This window comes from Cataglyphis hispanica, chromosome 8 (assembly GCF_021464435.1).
Source record: "Cataglyphis hispanica isolate Lineage 1 chromosome 8, ULB_Chis1_1.0, whole genome shotgun sequence".
Taxonomy (NCBI): domain Eukaryota; kingdom Metazoa; phylum Arthropoda; class Insecta; order Hymenoptera; family Formicidae; genus Cataglyphis; species Cataglyphis hispanica.
The window spans coordinates 5,463,076-5,482,120 of NC_065961.1; the positions used below are offsets into that span (position 1 = coordinate 5,463,076).

At 33.7% G+C, this 19,045-nt stretch overlaps 1 protein-coding gene across 6 annotated transcripts in view; it reads left to right on the top strand.

The window, feature by feature from the left end:
- The window catches only part of LOC126851484 (tsukushi), a 91,450-nt gene that overhangs the window by 46,955 nt on the left and 25,450 nt on the right, over positions 1-19,045 (top strand). The window contains exon 1 of one of the 6 annotated variants that reach the window (XM_050595525.1): positions 8,100-8,173. The exons of the other annotated variants lie outside the window; for them this stretch is intronic. The gene's annotated coding sequence lies outside the window, so the exon portion shown is untranslated. Of the gene's footprint in view, positions 1-8,099; positions 8,174-19,045 lie in introns of those variants that run through there. 6 annotated transcript variants of the gene reach the window in all.

The following is a 19,045-nucleotide window of genomic DNA, read 5'->3' on the forward strand; positions in this document are numbered from 1 at the left end:
CTCGTTTGGCGGGGACAAAACGATTCGCGTTTTATCTCGTACATTCCCGCGGAAGAGAGAGGATACGCTCGCGCCATTAAACGCAAAGCCGCACACGTATCTGTTTCATTACGAGAAATATGATTAATGAATCTCGTCACGCGTGAAGTGACGTTAACACGCTGGAACATATTCGTTATTAAAATATTCGTTCGTTAAAATCTGAAGAGCACTCGAAGTTACGTAATTACGATAGAAATTTTGCGGCGTGAAAAAAAGTTGCACAGTCAAATGGAAATTTCGTGCGACGCGCGATAATTAACCGCATAAATGACAGGCCTGAATTTAAAGATCTGAAACATACGTAAAGAGATATTGCTTGAATCTATAATAATCATAATTTGAGATAAACTAAATAAAAAAAATGTGAGTTTTAATTAAATAAAGAATATTATTTGATAAAATGCACTTGTGCTTGATGCTTCTTAGAAATGTGAGAATTTTATCACAAATTAATAAATGAAGATGTAAATTAATTAGAAGATTAATTTGATTGTTCCAGGGCTTGTTGATTAAATTAATTCTTTTTTAGGAAATATTAGGAAAGCGGCCAACAAAATCGTATTCTCTTTAAATTGTACGTAGAATTTCTATTGCGACTATTCATTATAAAGATACATTTAGACTTGATTATATCAAAGAATTATGAAAGACTAATTAAGAGAGTTTAATTAGAATTTCGCTAAGAGAAGGCGGCGCTCTAAATTGCTCAAAGAATTCCGTGAATGAAAGAAAGTGCAGGAAAATGCCTAGCACGTTCCTGCCTTACTTAACGAAAAAGATGTGTATTCTTTGTGTAAATCTTTCCCTTGGTATTCGAAAGGTTTAATTTCTTTTACACTGCAAATTTATACATGACGCCAAGTTGTATCATTACGATAAACTCCATCTTTCCACCTTTTGACGATATCTCTCTGAGAAAGGAGAGCGAAAGCTAACGAAGCGCTCGCGAGATTATAATTCTCATTAAAACCGTTTTATCCCGATTTTTTCGTCGTGTGAGTTTTAAAAGATCAAATCACTCTTCCATGAGCAAAAATTTTCGAGATTGAAATGAAACGCGTCGGGAAACGTATTTCTCTTTGTAATAAAGCGACAAAGAGAGACTACACATATACGTATACACATATATGTATATAGATACGAGTACATTTTTTCCTTTTTTTTCTTTTTTTTTTATATATATCTGCATTACGTAGGGAGTCGCAAGGTCATTAATATCTACTCTTCTCCGCTGCTGTTGCAGTCCCAGAGCGAATGTGGATGTTATGACAATTCGCGTTCTCTGTGGTCGGAAGAGAACGATATTATCAGTACGCGCGCTTCGTTCATTCGCGAGGATAAAAGTTATGAGAGGGCGGTCGTGTTTCCGTAATCACGCGAGTTAAACCGCGGATGCCATTCCGCATTAAACCGCGGGCGCACCTCTCGGCGCGAATTAACTCTTGACACGTTAACATTACATTTATTTCGATTAATTTCTTAAAAGCTTACAACTACATATATGAAAGAGCCCAGATATACGCGCGCAATGATGTTGGTAAATGAATATGTGTATTACTTTTGATACGTTCGTTAGATTAAATCTCTTTATTGATGGCATATATTTTGCATCGCAACTGATGTTGCGATTTTATTCGTAAATTATAATTTAATTGAGGAATATAATAATGCTGGTTATCATTCAACGTGTTAAACCGAAACATTCAATGAACGCTTGATCAAAAATAAGGACAGATTTGGACTTTAGATTTTATTAATATAATACATACGAAACATGTACGAAATAAATACGAATGATATACAGGATGTCTTTTAAATAATGCATTTTGATATCTTTCTATAACTCGTCGCTCTACAATTTCTTAAATGAAATCCTCTATTTTTTATTAAATATTTTTCGAGTTATTTTATTTAACTTATTCTGACGTATTTTGATATAAAATACCTCGCAAAATATTTAAATTTTCAATCTTACCTTAAAAGATGATGTTCACGCGACCTTAAAACAATTACCCAAGAGCAAATCATTACTACTATTTCACGTGAAACCATGCAACTTTCATTTGAACATTTTTTTGCGTATGACGATTTGCAGAAAAGATATGCATCATTTAAATTGGGACAGCTTGTATAATTATTTTATTTTTATTTAAACATTATTTTTTTATATAAAACCCGTACGGAGATAAGAAGGGAATATTGCATTAGCCTGCAAAATTAGTCGAGTTTCGAAAACTAATGTTTCGGTTTACGGATTAAGTCCGCGATTACGCGCGTCGACGGCTTAATCTGTTACGATTTATCGCGCGATCTTTCGAGCCTTTTTAAAGCGCGCAAGTGGGTCATTGTCTCTGGACGAGGGAAAGAGAGAGAGAGAGAGAGAGAGAGAGAGAGAGAGAGAGAGAGAGCAATCGAAAACTAAATTTCTTCGGTCTTTCTACCTCTCGAAAACGAGCCTTGAAATAACGAGAAGTCCGTTGTTGAAGGACGTCCACTTGAAAAGCATATCTCAAGCATATCTTTCCTTCATTTTTTGTCTTCGCAATATGTTTGCGAAATTAACTCCGCGTTAGATTACAAAAAGGTCTTGGAGAACTGCTGAGCTAGAGACGAAGTTTCTTCTCTTCTCGAAATTCGATATAAGATACAAAGTGCTAGATTAAAGTATAGATGGGTGGGGGGGGATATACTGGAAATTATTTCGCGGGGAATAAAGTATATTATTTGTATATAAAGTATAGTTTACAAAAGAAAAGATGCCGATTCTAATTTATCCTTTACTCTAAAAGGATGATCGTTGGAATTGTGTGCAACGGTTTCAGCAATCTTCAGGATCTTTTTTCAAGGAAGAGTTCTAAGAGAGTTGCTTGGTATCCGTTTGCGGATACTTCTTCGCGGTTATTTTTATATCTATCTATCTTCCACATCGGCGGGATCATTTTCTTTTCAGAAGCGAGTAGGAAAGAATCACGAGGAACGATATTTCGCGAATTTCTTCGTGCGTTTGGTCCTTCGCGACTCCTTCCCCTTTGCCGTAGCTAAAGAGAAAAAGGTTTCAAGTGGTCGACGTCGTTCGATAAAGTTGTCGGGGCAAAAATCTTATCGAAATATCTCGCCCATCTTCTCGTTTAGCGAAATCACCGATTTTGCATCAAAGTCTCATTTTTTCCGAGAGAAATGAGATCGGACATACATTAATAACTTTACTGGCACACATAATAATAATATTTTTCAATGAAGTATCGACTTGTTATAATATAAAGTAATTGTCTCTCCCTCTCTCCCCCATTTTCTCTCTCATCCTTCTTCCTTTTCTCTCTTTCTCTCCTCTTCCTTCTCTCTCTCTCTCTTCTCCTTCTCCCACTCTCTCCCTCCTTCTCTTTATAAAATATATATAAAATCTATAAATAAAATATTTTAAAATAAATTATGTTATCAAAATCTATAATATATATATATATATATATATATATTTTGATAACATAATTTATTTTAAAATATTTTATTTATAGATTTATAGATTTATATTATTTATAGATTTTATATTTTAATATATATATATATATAAGAAACCATGCGATAAAAGAGAAAAGATTTCGTGCTTGGCGCTCTCTTTTCGGACTTGAAGGAATAATTTTTTCCGACCCCGCTCTGTTAGACTTTCGAGGGCTCCAATCGGCTTAACGCTCTCCTTCCTATCCTTTTTAAATAGCCTCCCTTCAAATCTAACTCGCGGGATAAAGCGAATACGATAGTTTCTGCAACGATGCATTATTCCACAAAGCGAATCTTAATATACGTATGCACTTTGTGCACGAGTATACCGAGACTTTTTATCGCGCGGCGGGAAGGAGGAGGGCTGGGAAGGGGAGGGAGGGAGGGGGGATAATATCGCTTTGAGTGCTCGATTTGCACAGTCGAGAGATTGCGCAAAATGTATCGCGAATGCAATGGAAGAATTAAATGTGAAAAAAAAACGCACTCTTAACGGTGATGTTGTATGCATTAATGCGCCTAAATACGCCCGAGTACGCGAGCGATTAATAAAGGAGAGAAATATTTATATAGCCCGTAACGAAATACGGATAAAGGGAAAATTATCGTTAGTCAAGGATGAAACGAAATCTCTTGAAATGTGTTTACCCCTGTCGCGGACACGCTTGTCACGTTCACGAACAAAGCGGGGAGAGACCCGGCTTTTACCTGCCGGCGAAATTTGCGAAGCGAAAGCATAAAATTGTTCTCTCTTCTATAATTTTCGTTTAAAAAAAATTCGCGATTTTTGAATCGCGTGTGTTCACGGCATTTATCATCTCGCGTTCTCGCGATCAGGTTTAAAGACGATTTATCTTGTTCCAGTGGGAAGAATATCTCCCCCACCCTCCCACCTTTTCGATATCGAAGCGCGAGAATCTCACATTTAACTCCGGTGACATAAGCGAAATGAAAGCATCAGACGTTGGTCCGTGATCTCTTTGTAACTATTTTGTTTCTTTACCTTTCTCTCCCTTCCCCCCTCCCCCTCCCCTCCCCCGCATACGGACGAGAGGAGGCGTCCCTAGAGAGAATCTAGGCGCCCGAGACGGTTGCCAACAAGATCACTTCCTGGCGACTCTCGCGCCAGTTTCCTCTGCGAGGGAAACATCATAGGAATACTAAATGCGCGTCGCGAGCACGAGCACATTTTTCGCGGCGCGCCATATTTTTCGTCCCCGCTCTCTTTTATGTAAACCCGTCGGCTCGTCCACCAGAGAGAAATATCATGCACATATACGTACTCTTGTCCCTTTAATCTCGAACACGACGAGGCGATACTCGCTCTTAATTTCTTTTGTCGGACAAAGGATCGCAGGAACTTGTCCCGAGAGGACCCTTTCGATCGAGCTTAAATATTTTTATTGCGTTTCCGTTCGTCGAACTCGGCTTATCCACTTTATTCCTCACCCTCTTTTATTTTCCAAGCATCCCCTGAAATATCTTTCGTCTCTATACGCGCTACTTTCTTCGTGTTGTTTCACGCTTCGCACGGCGTAAGGACTACTCCAACTTCCGCATACTCTCATTTTATACCTTTATATACCTTCCATACACTTGGCGCATTCGTAAATAAATTGTCGTCACTGGTGCTTTTATGCCCGTTATGTCTCCATCGTATCGAAGAATAATGGACTCTTTCCATCAAGAAGTGCATAAATAATATTGCAATAAAATTTAATCATGTATTAAATAAAATTATATATAATTTTATATTTTAATATCTCTTTCCTTCAGATAATAATTATTACATGATTAAATTTTATTTGCAGTATTATTTGTACATTTCAGTATTTTTTACATGTATTATTTATACATGTATTATAAAATTATATATTAAATAAAAAATTACATATTATTTATTATGAATTTTATATTTAATATTTATTTAATATTTTATTTTAATATTTAATATTTTATTTAAATATTTTATTTAATATTTTCTAAGAATTAGTTCTTTATGAAATAATAAAAAAATTTTGACATATTATATTCAAGATTATTGTGAAAGAAAGACGAAGAAGCCATACATGATAAAACACTGAGAGAATATTTATCGAGAGGATATATTCGAGATTGCATGATTTAAACAAAAAAAAGGTAATTATGTGAAAATCTCTTAGATGATCAATATTAGCGATTCAAGGATTGACTTTTTACATAGCATTCACTAATGCTCCGTTATCAAACGCGGACGGTTCGAGGGTTAAGAACTATTCCCGTTTTTATCCGTTTGACAAACGTGGCATGAATACTCGAGTTCCGATTCCAATGGACTCATAAATTACACAGAAGTAATAATAAATCTGTGCAATTGAGACATTTTACTTCCATTCCTTTATTATTCCCCGAATGTCCTTAGATTTGCTCCGAAGTAATGAAAGCTGCTGGAATAAAGAATTCGTCGAATCTCTATGAGATTCAGATAAGAAAGTCTAGAACTGTAGGATAAACGTAATTTTGGCAAGTAAATCGCACAATAGCACACCGAAAAAGAGATTACATAAAGTTTTATTTGGCTGAATCTCTGAAGAAAATCTAACATAGAGATTGAAAAGTTCTGATAAGAGAGAGAGAGAGAGAGAGAGAGAGAGCGTTTTAATGTTAAATTTCAATTATTTATTATTAATTATTAAACGTAGATTGTATATATTTTTATTATATATTTTTTTATTTCTTTATTATTATATATTTTCATATTTTTTTATTATAATTTTTTTATTATAATTATAATCCTTTAAAAAATAAATTTCTTTATAATAATTATTATTATTAACTTATAATCTCTCGGTTATAATTTTGACGTATGCTAACTAAAGTTTCAGGAAATTAAAAAAAAAAAATTTTTTAAATTAAAAAAAAAATCGACAAATATAGATATTGAAAAAAATCTCGAATAGATATTAACGCGTGAATACTTTTGCACGGATAGATGAGAATATACGCGCTTCGTTTTCTTTTTTCCGAGCGTCGAATGAGTATTGGCATGTAAGCTCTTAAAACTCTATGTTAGTATTAACAGCGATGGAAACATATACGGTTACGACAGACAGTTACGACTACTTTACTTGAATGTAAAAGGGAAATATCCAAAGCGAGCGGTATCAAATATTGCACCATGTTTGGTAGATGCAGGCTCTTGTGTATCTACATCGCGATTTATACGCGAAGTCTTATTTATTTATTTTTTTTTTTTCCAAAATGGTCAGATATATTTCTCTTATTTACACAGATAACAATTTGTTTAAATAACGGGAGATGGACTTTCTTGTCTCTCTCCCTATCTCGCGAAAGCACACACGTGAATCGTGATTGCTCCAGGCAGCTTTAGTATTAGTTCGGAAGTGTACCACCGAACAATCTGAACGTAAATCTCGAAGCTTTTGCTTTAATTCTAAGCACGATAATTTTATACCAGACTGATAAGATTCAAGAACAAATGGCCTTGCTTAGTGCGATGCGCGAATACAGATTAAAGCCCAGTTTTTTAAAATCGGTAAAGCACGGAGTGACCCAGAGCGTGGTGTTGACCCCAAAATTACGCTCTCTCTCGCGCGCAAAGATTTAAGCTCCTATATCTAATTTTGCACACACTGAGAAACACTTTATTACCTTACATCGAGATGGCGGCATCATTAATTTATCCCGCTGTGCAAGCTGCTTGACACATTGCCGAAACGAGAATCTCATCGATAAATCTCGCTTCCGCTCTCTCTCTCTCTCTCTCTCTCTCTCTCTCTCTCTCTTTTTCTCTTTCGATCCGCTCGGCGGGATAGCCATTTTTCGATCAACGCTGGGGGTCGACGAGAAATGGGATAAATCTGGCCAATAGCGTATTAGTATCACCTGGATATAGAAATGACGGAGATGCCGCGATGTGACATCGGGAATCGATCGAAAGCTCATTTTCGTGTGACGTCTTAGCAGCTGATCGGGCACCAGGAACGATTTTTTTTCGAAATGAGAATTCCCTTGTAAATAATAATGGCGGAGTTACTTCAGACACGACAATATGAGATACAGCCGGCAATCTTCCAAAGTTTCCATTGGGAATTGAAACGGAAAATTAGAGTGATAGAGAGAGGGAGGGGAAAAAATAGTATCGTGTCCCAAGAGACATCTATAAAAGAAGGAGAAGGAGAGCAACAGAAACGTTACGCTAATGCTCACGGATCATCCTCTTTACGTAGCGATTATACGGTGTTACGCAAAAATGAGATAAGCCGCCAAGTAGTTTTGAATAAACTTTATCCACGGTTATAAAACGCTCGGAGATTTATGTTGCCGTGGTTAAGCGTGTAACTCCTTTTTTCCAACTTTGTATGTTAATTCATTTTTACGAGCAATATCACGTCCATCGTTGAGATCCTTCTCTCCGTCCCCTCCCGTTAACTTATAATTCTATTTACTTCGCTGCAAATTTTTCAGAATTTATAAAAGTGGTTTTTTTTTTTTCCCAACCGGTTTTTCTCAGTTGTGTATAAAGTAACTCGCGTTGTGCGCAAACAACTCAGTCCTTGTCAACTTGCTCGACCTTTCGTCGGGGTCTCGCGGACAAACAAGTAATCTTATTGTTTCGCTGTAGGATCTCTATACGGTATGTATACAGAGTGTCTCACATATGTACATTTCTTGTCAAAAATTAAGCATTTTTCCTTTGTCAAATTTGCGGTAATGGATCGTTTTCGAGATATTTTCTTTCTTAATATAGTGTATTTGCTATTTTTTTTATATTCTGTGTAAAAATTTGATAATTCTGTCTAATCAAGTTTAATTTATATTTTTACGTAATTTTCATAACGAAATACATGAAGACATTTTATTTGAATTGATAAAACAAATTTCTTTATAGTAAAATGTGCTTTTTGATTTGGATGTAAAGAAAGTAAATGTATATGTAATGTAAATATCTCGAGAATAATACATTTCTGTAAATTTTATCGAAAAAAAAATGTTTATTTGCGAAACTAAAAATGTTCACATGTTTCCTCATAGAGGAAGCTTTGTTTTCGGCAAAATTTTTTTCCAGTTTTCTATGCTAATATATTTAGAATGTCCAAAACGTCAAAAAATCATATTTAAAAATATCCGTATTTGTGTATATATGTATGTATGTATATATGTATGTATGTATGTATGTATGTATGAAATGTACATTGTAAAATCTCCGCAATTTTTTAGATTTTGGGCTAAATTTTTTGAAATTAATAGAGTATCATTAAAGGATATAGTTGGTATTGAATTTAAGCATCAGTGAAAGGGTTCATTTTTTATAAAATTTTGAACTTTTGGGAAAACGTCTATACACGTTCTAACTTTTGCAAATTTTTAGATATTGGGTTAAATTATTTTTTGCATATATAGAATATTATTAAAGAATGGTTGATATTGAATTTAATGAAGATCGGCGAAAGGGTTTTTAAAATTTCTTTTTTTAATTTTTTAATTTAAAAAATTTCATTTTTTTAAATTTCATAAAATTTTGAATTTTTGGGGAAATGTTTGTACACGCCCTAAATTTTGCAAATTTTATAGATATAGGATTAAATTTTTTTTGCATAAATAGAATATCATTAAAGGATGATTAAATTTGATAAGGATCGGTGAAAGGATTCATTTTTTATAAAATTTTGAATTTTTTGACAATTGTCTACACGCTCTAAGTTTCGCAAATTTCGAGATATCTTCCTCTATGAGGAAAACAAAATTTAAAAACTCGCTTGCTTTAAGGAATTTAAGCTTCGCGAGCGAAATAAAATGATGAGAAAGCAAGCATACAAATTTCTACTTTGCACAATCTTCAACTTTTTTCGATAAGGAATACGATAATACTGATCTATATATCACCTTTCCATATTGAATATCCTTCACATATAGATATATACAATCCGCATGTAAATCGTATTTCGCCTTGTATATATCGCCGTATCTGCCAGAGTTTCCGAGACGCTCGTTCTCGGACACGCGGCATAAAATATTCCGCCCATCTATCTCTCGTGTTTCTCGAGGCGTTCTCCATCTCGCCGCGATTTTCGCCGGCACGTCCGGCACGGCCGCGGCTGCGGTGCCGCTGTCGTGCCCTTCTTTCTTGTAAAACGCGCGCGCCTGTACGTTTCGCATTTCCGTTTCGTTTCCGTTTTACCGCCTGTTTACGCGCTCGAATGAATTTACGTACTCACCGCTAACACATAGCGGGGCGATACGTCGCATTTATCTTTCATATTTCGGTAGCGTACGTTTATTCCGGCCGGTACACACACACACACACACACACACACACACGTTCGAAATATGGGACGTTATCTCCGGTATTTCGCATATCCCCCGTTGCAACGGCAACAACCGGATTGGGAAGGGAAGGAGGGAGAGGGGGAATATATGTGGATTTATGCGTGACAGGCGCGAGAAGAGAGCGCGCGCGCACGAACATCCTTTTATCTATCCTTTCACGAGATGGACGTAAAGGTCGGGAGAGAGAGAGAGAGAGAGAGAGAGAGAGAGAGAGAGAGAGAGAGACGAGCGTTTCACTTCTTCTATCTCGCCGATGCTATCTGCTTCTGTCTCTGGTCGTTGCCCCTTGAGATCTATACTATCAGCGACATTGGTTTCTCTTTCTCCCTATCGGGATGTCGTTGACATCTACAGCTACCGATAGACTCGTCGCTTGTCAGATATTCGACAAATCCACGTTGCGTCGCGTGACAAATTCAGGCCGTGGCTGCGTTTAAACCTGCGCGTATAACGCTTCCTGAAAACAGATTGGGAAGTTACATTCACATTCACGTATTCACACTACATTAGCCGGGCATATTTCGAATGCGGACTGTCGAAAATAATTCGAATAGTTTGTATGTTTGGTTTGAATAAAATATTGAAATTTTTATGAATGCTGAAATATAATATTGAAATTTTATTTGCCCTAATGAGAAATGTGCGTACAGAAAGTCATAATTTGAAACGCAATAATTTTAATTAATTAATTAAAATTGCAATTTTGAAAGAATTATTAAAAACTCTTCTTTAATTAAAATCTTCTTTTTTTTTCAGCTGCCAATGATCATTTCAAAATACATATATTTTATTTCGTATATTTCAAAACGTTTTTTAATAAGAAAAAGAATTAGAAAAATAACAAAAGAAATGGAAAGTATTCATTATTTATAATGCTAATTTACAAATTAACTAACACGATTTCATAAAAATATAATAAAAATAAATAGAGAAGGAAGACAGATATAAGAGATATAAAACTGAGACATTAATAAAATATGAATGATTCAATGAAAATAATAAAGAATAAAATTCAGTAGAAAAATAAACTTACAAAATATTTTTATATTTTTTCTATATTTAATACTATTTTATTTATTTATCTTTGTGCTTATACATATGTATATCGGGGAGCAATATAGAGTTTGATGATAACGAGGTTGAAAGATTAATGCATGTAATTTTTGCTATTCGTTCATCATAAAATAAAAGTTAATGAACTACTTTTGTTCATGCATTCCATTTCTATGCAAATTATTTTATAAATATCTTTATTTTTTTTTTTATTATTTGAGAAACTCTAGCAACTTCCTCTGTTTTCGAGCAAATTTCTAAGGAATTTTCATTGTTACAAAATATTGCGGCGTCACAAATGATGACAGTTATGACAATGGGGAAAAGTAGCTCTTTGTTATAACAATGGGGGATAAGTACGATAATTATCTCGATTAACCCTACTTAAACCGTAAGTACGCTCGCGGAGTAACTAGGAACCCCCACCGTTTTCAGTAACTGTAGAGGGAAAGTACTTAATCCTTATCTCAGCAACCTTTTTTCCTAATCAAAAAAGGAGGTGATTTTCACGAAAGTAATTACTTAACAGAATTTTTTAATAAATCAAGACTCAAGTATTTTAAAACCGTGCGAAAGAAATTGACCAAATAAATGAGATGAAATGAATAGTTTAACTTTTCAAAAATACAAGAGTGTTTCACAATAAATGCGAAAAATTTTAGGAGATGATTCTTTGTCGAAAATTAAGACTGATTTTTCATATAAACATGTACTCTTATGTACTCCCTTCCTGAGAAGTTACACTCTTTCAAAGGAGGAGATGAAAATTAAGTTTTTTTTTTTTTTAATTATAAGTGTTGTTTCATTTTTTCCAACATTTACTATAATTTTCTTTTACTTTCTTTTTTTATTCTAAAATTCAATTTCTTGTAATCTCGAAATCTATGCCAGTTAGCACGGTGCTGTGCATAATAATGTATTTTTTTTGTCTTGGAAACTATTGATTTTACGAAAAAGTAAAAGAAATAGAAAAAGAAATCAAGCTTTTTAATGCATATTTTTGAGATGATCACAATTGAATAGGGATTATTAATTTCATCCCCTTATAACGATATGGGAAGATTAAAAAAAATATTAATAAGTCTCTTATACAGTAGAAAATATCCATCAAAGTTCATTTTTCCAACTTGTTGAAAATTTGAAAAAAATTTGAAAAATAAAAATTTAACTTTTACCTCCTGCTTTCGAGGAGTATAATTCCTCAGGGAAGATATAAGAATATATGTTTATATAAAAGATCTGCCTTAATTTTCGACAAAGAATTATCTTCTAAAATACTTCGCACTTATTTAGAAACACTCTGTATAAATAATAAATAATATATATTTTCATAGATAGATGAAGATTCAATAATATTTTATTTTTAAAACATCAATAGTAAAAAATTTTAAAGCTGAAATATTATATGTTTAATGCACATTGAAAATAATACAAATTTTTTTTATTTAGACAATTTTTGTATTTCTTTTATCAGCCTCTATTTTCGTTTTTTTTTCTCTTTTTTTTTTATTGAAAAACAATATGAGAATTATCATGCTTTTTTATTGCCGCTATTTTATTTATAAATTTGAAGATAAAAATAGACTCTAAAACGAGAGATACATAGTTCAAACTAAATCAATATTTTAATAAAGACAATGATAGAAAATCATAGACGAGTGTGCGATTATCGCGAAATAAGCTGATTTGCCTGCAATCCGCCTTATTTTAGCACATATTTCATCATTTACTCCGAGTATTCCGAGTAATTTCGCGCGAGATCGTTACATCTCCTTACGCGGAGCAAATGTAACTACGACGCTGTATCTCTCATTTCAGTTGCGTTTTCTTTTTTATTCTTTTAGTTGGCGAATATGTTCATTCCTCGCGCCCGAGCACGCCCGAGTCAGTACACAAAACTCGGGCGCTTTTATCTTTCGCGCCGCGTCGCCGAGAGAAAATCTACGTGAGAGGCAGTATCAACGTCTCGACGACGATGGTGGCGATATTCCCTCCGTGAGATATTTTTCCGCACGAGACAAACGCGAAAAAGAGACTGCCATTGTTGCGTTTCAAAGAACGGCTCCTGCAAATTTAATCATTCGTAAATCATCGCCGCCACCGAGAGAAAGACGAGAGAGAGAGAGAGAGAGGGAGAAACTGGGCATTTCTCAAAGTGAAATGCCGCGCGTTTCTTCTCTCTCGTCTCTTCTTTCGCATATTATTATCATTATTTTATAGAGTATTCAGGAACTTTAAGTAAAGTTGCGCTCTATACTTTAGGGATTCGGGGAGATCCTTACTTCTCGTATCATTTGAATATCAATTTTGATATTGTCTTTCGGGCGTTTCTTTTATTTTTACTCAATATCCATCCTTTTGAAAAGTAAAAATTATATTATTTTTTTTTTTTTTTACAAGCTTGCGAGTTTTAAACGATATTTGAAATGGAAGATTTGTTAATGTAATTTTTATCCTTTTTTTTTTTTTATAAAATATATTTGAATTTAATCGGAAGAAATTAAGAAAATTTGATATTTTGTTAAACATTATTTCAAATAAATGTGTTATCAGTTTGATAACGTATCAATAAACATTTAAGTGGATTGAACTTTCATATCGAGATTCGATAACGAGTCTGTAATAACCAGGTCAGATAAACATGTTTATTTTTGAAATTTTTTTTATTAATATATTTTTAACTCGCTACAATCAGAGATTAACTTCTTGCTCATTATTTTTAGAATTCGTGAAAAATACACATAGATACGTTTCTCAAATTATTGAATATGATATTTTTTTTACACGCCAACATCTTACGATAACTCGCACGCGTGCTCGCTGCCTTCTTTCGTGCCTAGAAACTATATTCGCTTCGAGAAAATTCTCACCTACAGAGAAAACGATACATTGTATTACGAGGTTAAATGCATTCCTACATGCAACCGAGGGAGAAAACGGGAGCGATCGTATCGCGCCGTCATGCCTGCACACAATATTTTGCGCGCGTATTTTTGTTTCGCGATGTGCAAATTAAATCGTGCGTAAGTCATTGTCGTCGTCTCTCTCTCTTTCTTCTCATTCTTCTATTTCCTCTCTTTATCTATCTGTTTATGCGCAAAGTCACGTTTCGCGGAACTCGAGGTGGCGGACTCTGCTAATAAATGCAACCCACGTCGATCCATTGGTGGACGTAAGATGCCAATTATGTTTCCGAGTCGTCGACGGTTTTACTTTACGTTGATCTTCCGTTCGCATTTCTATTTGCTCGAATTTGCGGCGAATTTAAGGCGCCTTCCCCGGACTTCTGTACGTATTCTCGTCGCGAAAGTAACGGCCGACGATGACAAAATTATAGCGATCTTTTGCCCTCCATGATTAAGCTAAAAGAATAATCGTGAAAGAGTTTCCTTTTCACGAGAAGAAATATCAGGATTTGATTGAAATAGTTTTTACTTTTAACTACTATGAAGGCGCGGGTCGGTCTTTAGCAAGGAAAGAATTTTATTTCTGGTGATGCACAGAAATTCTTTTTATCTTTTCAAAGTTGAGACCCGACAACTTTTTGATCCCTTTGATCACGTGTTATTGAGTAAAGTGTAGTCGATATCTTTTGAGAAAGATTCGTAGATTTGCATAAGAGAAAAAAAAAAAAAAAACAGAGGAAACGTAATTTGTCATTGAAAAAAATGTCAAAATTGCAAATACATTTTTACATTATTTGATATAAACTTATATATTAAATTACTGTACAGAAATTGATATAAAAAAAGTATATATTTTTTATTTTATTTAAATAAATAAAAGTATCATTTTTAATTTTAAAATAATTCAAAATTATATATCTATATCTATAGCTCCCCTTCCTATATTTTATATATTATTATATATCTATATTACATTTTATATATTTATATTATATAATCATATATGTATATTATATTTCTCTTCTCTATATTTTATAATACATTTTTTTTCTCGATCAATTTTTAAATAATTCAAAAATTATATATCTGTATTATATTTATAATATATATATTAATAGATACAATATATATATATATATATATATATATATATATATAATGTATATACTAAATAATTATATATCTTTATTATATTTTTTTCTCGTTATATTTTATAATAATTTTTCTGGTCCTCGCGTATGTCTCTTGTTAACATAATAATGACGCGCATATCGTTCTGGCTGAATGCGAGCATCTCTCTATTTTTTAGTGACTTCATTGTTAACATATTCGCCGTCGTATGTTGCGTAACCGTTTCTTTCATGAAAGAGATAAAAACGCTGGAGGAAACGTGGAATGCGAAATTCCACGAGGCAGGAAAGTATAAGGCGAGAGAATTCTTGCTCTATACAAGAATAGATACGCGAAGAATACATTCTTTCTTTAGAATTTATTTGAAAAATGCACGCAGTTCTACAGTATGATCGTTCGTACGAAAGAATCACGCGTACGTTTAAAATCTTTTCGTTTGATTTCGAACCCCGTTTATGCTAAAATGAGATAAATATCCGGAGGGGAGGGAGGGAGGGAGGGAGGGGAATTAACATCCGATAACGAACGTATATAATCCGTAATCCCTTTTATAATATAATTTGATACGAGATTAATTAAATCATTTACAACCTGGATATATTATCGAGGTATTATTATTTTATTGAATTACTAATAAAAGTATTAATTATAATAAAGTATAAATTATAATAAATTAATATTATAAGATTCGTTCATATATGTACGCGTGTATGTTGTTAATATATGAAATTTATACGCATTTAATTATACGCGTTATTATTGATAGTAATTTAACCGTATTATCTTTCTGTTATTTTGCATGTTTTGCATGTATTTTGATACGCATGTCATTTTTGATACAAATATTTATGGAATTGCGTCAGATTATATTGGTCAAATTCCGACGAGATACATTTTTGAATAAAAAAAAGTCTTTCTCGCATCGTAATCCAATCAAGCTCGCAGGATTTCGACTTTTAATGGGTGCCAAATATAGGGTGTTTCTAAATAAGTGCGAAAAATTTTAAGAGATGATTCTTTGTCAAAATTAAGAAGAGCTTTTTATATAAACTCTCGAGGAATATATTTCTCTCTAAGAAGTTACTCTCCAAAAGGGGAAAAATTACTCTTTTTTTTTTCCTTCTTTCAAATTTTGGACAAGTTAGAAAAATGAAATTTGGTGGATATTTTCTACTGGTAGAAAGAATGTTTATTAATATTTTTAAAATTTTTCCATATCGTTATAAGGTGATGAAATTAATCCATATTCAATTGTGATCATCTAAAAATATGCGTTAGAAAGCATGATTACTTTAGAATCTTTTTTATTTCTTTTATTTTTTTCATAAAATCAATAATTTTCAAGAAAAAAAAAATAGCACCGTGTTAAGTGGCAAAATTTTGAGTTACGAGAAATTGAATTTTAAAATAAAAAAAGCAAGCAAAACAAAATTATAATAAATATTGGAAAAAAATGAAACAAAAACAACACAAAATTAGAATTTTAAAAAATTCTAATTTTTATCTTCTTTGAAGGAATATAATTAATATATGAAATTAATTTTCGACCAAGAATCATCTAAAATTTTTCGCACCTATTTAGAAACACCCTGTATAATACCGAGCGTCAAACTTTCACTTTTGCTCGATGAGAAAACACGTATTGTTTGACAGCGAGAAAGAACGACCACGTGTGTGTATATCGATTTGCGAATCTTTTTTTTATTAGAGGAAGTTAATACCGCGGGCAGCCGCCACGTGACGTGTGAGAGACAGAGAGGGGTGGGTTCACTTGGCCAACACTTTATTTTCTCAAGCGGAGAGCTTACGAGGTCTACTATCGTCGAATAATCGTCTGTGGGTCACCGCGAAAGAACGAAATGTTTACTCTGAAAATATCTACCCCCACCGTGTATATGTATGTGTGTTGAATGATAGCAAAACTCGCGGCGTCAGGTACTCGAAACTTGAGAAGATTGTCGGGCAGAGATTATTCTCCTCCATCGCATCACTCCCTCGCGTACTTTCTTCTTCATTCATTCATTAAATGCAGATCTCAATAAACACGTAATGTAATATTTTTCCTTATTTTAAGTACGAAAATAAAATGATCCTTTATTTTCGCTCAAAATATTATTTTATTATATTCGTTGCCACTCTATATTCTGGGAATCTTATTTTATACAGTATTTTGCTTCAAAACGTGTGAATAAAGCATTTTCAAAGTCTGCCAGATTTCTCCTTTGGGACAGTTTGCGTTAAATATTCTATTTACAAAAGCCACTATGGTACTGTTATAGCATATCTAGAAGCATTATATATATATATATATATATATATATATATATATATATATATATATACATATGCATCAAGGATAGAGTATTCAAGAGATACAACATTGTGTCTTCGACAAATTATTAATTATCGTTTAATTAATTATTCAATACTAAAAGACTTATCCTGTCACTAAATTTGAAGTTTATTTTTCATAACAAAAATCGAAAAATCTTTTAATTTTGCAATATTAAATTGAACACTAATAACTATGTATGTGTGTCTCGGTAAACTTTGAGAAAATATTTTATTAAACTATGAAAATTCTGCGATGACATCAATAACATTTTTTACTAAAACAAAATTACCTCGAAATTGATTAAGCACGCCTGCAATATTGAAGCAATTAATTCAGGAATATCGAGCACCACATATCGTAATTTAAGCGCGTATCAGAGAATATTTTATAATCGGAATACGCGTACGTATATATGTCTATATTAAAATCTATTTATATTTATAGCAACATTATTTATCTTGACATTATTTGCTTTTGTATAGTTAATTTTACTTCATCAATGTTACTTCATTTTACGTTTTGCATCTACAATCATACTTATCTACGTTTACGTAAATTCATCGGTATATGCGATATCGTGTTATCACCCCCGGGGTGTTCGCGCACCAAGGATTAATCAAAGTGAGTCAGTGAGCAAAGGCTTAAAGTTAATTAAATTTAAATAATGCTTTGTGCGCGTGCGTGCACAGAAGGATATCCGTCGTTTATATCGCGTCGAACACTGTTACAAAGAATACAAAATCCAATTGCGCAACGCATTCCCCCCCCCCAGGTGTATTATACAGGGTGTTCATTTGAAAACTTTCCACCCTGTTTATTTTGCGATTGATTTAATTTTTGCAAAAAAATGTTTTGTGCAAAAGTTCTATGACTTTGAGGGAGACGTAAGATGATGCCATTAATCTTCGATAGTCGTTCACGTGAAGATCACCAAGCATTTTTTGAGATGCTGGCGAGACTGTACTTTTCAATCTCATAACTCGGAAAATACTTATTGGAAAAGAACTTTATTATAGTGTTTTGAAAAGCTCTCAAAATAAGCTACAAAAATGTGTAATAAAAAATGGGGGTTTCCATTAAAAAAATTGAAGATGACCCCCACATGATCTTCAAACGATTATCAAAGGTCAAATCAATAGCACTATCTTACGTCCCCTTCGAAGTCATGAAACTTTTGTACGAAACATTTTTCGCAAAAATTAGTCGATCACAAAATAAACAGGGTAAAAAGTTTTCAAATGAACACCCTATATATATATATACGACTTTATTAATAAATTAAAACGAATTAATCGCATTCACGATCACCGGTCTTATTCGTCTTCAACGAGTCAGTATGATTGACGTAAAAATTGCTTTCGCGTCGAACGGGATCCTGAAGAGGCGTGCGGAGGAAGGGGGAGGCCTATTAAATATCTTAGCGAATACGCAAAAACGGGAATGCATCCGACGCGTAAAAGCCGTAGTTTCTACTCGCCCCTCCGGCCAGGTAAACGAATAATAGAGAAATTTCGAAATCCGATGCTCTCCGCAACATCGCGGAGTATGCCGGGGCTTTAGGGGATCCTCCCGGAGATGCGCTCTCGGTAAATACGGCGAGTTTGGCGAGCGAGGAGAGAATTTAGCGAGCGCAGGAAACTATGAAAAAGAGCTTAGGAGAATGGATGCAATAGCGCAGAGAATACGCCCCAACTCTTGTCCAACTTGCTGCCCGATTGCCATGAAACCGGAACATAGGATGGCGGATCAAAGC